At 39.0% G+C, this 2,135-nt stretch overlaps 1 long non-coding RNA gene across 1 annotated transcript; it reads left to right on the plus strand.

Moving 5' to 3' along the window:
• Nucleotides 1–387: 387 nt before the first annotated feature.
• On the plus strand, nt 388–1,460 carry LOC128882391 (uncharacterized). The gene is made up of 2 exons (XR_008458395.1): nt 388–546; nt 654–1,460. It is a non-coding gene; the product is annotated as an uncharacterized LOC128882391 (long non-coding RNA).
• Nucleotides 1,461–2,135: the final 675 nt, after the last annotated feature.

The raw sequence follows: 2,135 nt of genomic DNA on the forward strand, positions 1-2,135 counted from the left end.
CTCCACCCTTTATCACTTCGATACTGTAACTATTGAAGCTTATACTTGTGGGCCAGTAAAATTTGATGGATTTTTAAGGGAGATGATCAATTCCTGTAAATAAAGAACAGAATTAAATTTTTGTATACATATAAGTATTATAAGTAGTATTATTAATCGACTTCGAAAAAGGAGGAGGTTACTCAATTCGACATGTATATATATATATTATACATATATAATAATACTTATAATACTTATATGTATACAAAAATTTAATTCTGTTCTTTATTTACAAGAATTGATATATATATATTTTTTTTTTTAAGTATTGTAAGTAATATGTTATCAAAATAAAAAAATAGCAAAGATGGCGTTAGAACCAAAAAGTGCTATGTTTTTAAATTATTGCAGGAAATCACAATTTTCCAACAGAACTTAGGGAGGCTCCTCCACGTGGGACTCGTACTTCTTGGAAGAAACGTTTCCAAGCTTTCGATTTGTCATTTAAACTATACGTGTCGCATAGCAGTGATACATTTAATAGAAAGTGTAAGCAACTTAATTGTAAGTATAAGCAAATTAATCTATACATACTGATTACTTCTCAAAACATTCCACCACGATTGCCCCAAAGTAAACTGATCTTCATTCAATAATAACTATACATTCAGTGTCACAGCTCTGCCACCTTCTCGAACGCGAGAAGGGAAAATTATTTCAGTCTGGTCCAGGAGCGGGGGAGGGTGAAGCGGCAAGCGTTCTCCGGGAGCAACCATGAATCTTTTAGCGGTGCACCTTTTCACGGTAATTGCGTGGTGCTGTGGATAGTTAGCGTCTTCTGCCGGCGATGGCCGTTCTTCATTTAATTGGCTAGTTAGGCTGACGGCCGGAAGCGGCTTCTCGAAAAAGGATCCGACACCCTCCTCCATCCTGGACGCAGTTCATTGAGCGGAAGATCGAGACTCGTGAGAAGCGTACTGCAGGCTGCTGACAGGATCTGTCGCCGAGTTAAACGGAATCCTTCTTCACTATTGGGGAGTCTAACTGCGGAAGGGATACTTTTTGTAGATCTTCTTAGTCATGTGTTCTATAGGTGTGGAGGAAGAAGGTCGATATTCTGACCAAAATGACGTACATAAATGTGTACATAAGTAAACTTTACACCTGTGTATATTCATACTGAGAAATTTGTTTGATAGCATGAAACCTGTCATTTAATTTAGGCAAATATCTTCAATACAAGAAGGTACGAATACTTGTGAGTCATTCTCATAAGTATACGTACCATCTATATCATTTGATACATATAGATGGTACGTATACTTATGAAAATGACTCACAAGTATTCCTGTCCTCTATATGTATCGAATATGTCTCTATGGGAGTCAGTCAGAAGAAATTTATCTAAATTAAATAACAAGTTTTACGTTATAATGTTTCAATTATAAATATGCACATAAATAAACTTTATACTTGCATATATTTATAATGAGAAATTTGTTTGAAAGCATCAAACCTATCATTTCATTTAGACAAATATCTTCGATACATACAGATGGTCCGTACACTTATGAAAATGACTCACAAGTATCAGTACCCTCTATATGTCCCAAATAATACCTCCAAGCTTAAATTTAACGATATTCTTTCGTATTTGGTATATTTTAGCCAATCGCATCCGCATTCCTCCCCAAAATAGATCTCTTCCATTCCTGCCAGTGCCCTCCAGGCCCATTTTATTAGATCCCTTCAGAATCAATGTAAATCACCCATTGACCTCGTGGCAACCACCAGCTACGCTTGTAACTCGCGTTCCCGCAGGATTAATGGCGCGATTCGTGCTTCTTCTCGTTTGCCTAACGAGACCGTGCGGCTCCACGGCTCCGGTTCTAATTGTTTTCGCGATTAGGCGTCGTGTTTGCATGTCCATCGGGGACGACCGACTGGCCGGTAATCGAAGGTAATTGTTAATGCATCGGACACGCTGGTAATGGGCTTCGTGTGCCGGCGGTGCAACGTCTATTGCGGATCTGTTGCTCTGGAGCAGGTGTTGAGCGCGTGTACGCGAGATTCGATTTTGGTGATAGACTACCAATGGGGTTTGTCGGCGTGAAACGAGAAAGTAGGTTACGTGGTTTGCTCGGAGAGCGTGT

This window comes from Hylaeus volcanicus, unplaced genomic scaffold (assembly GCF_026283585.1).
Source record: "Hylaeus volcanicus isolate JK05 unplaced genomic scaffold, UHH_iyHylVolc1.0_haploid 11477, whole genome shotgun sequence".
NCBI lineage: Eukaryota > Metazoa > Arthropoda > Insecta > Hymenoptera > Colletidae > Hylaeus > Hylaeus volcanicus.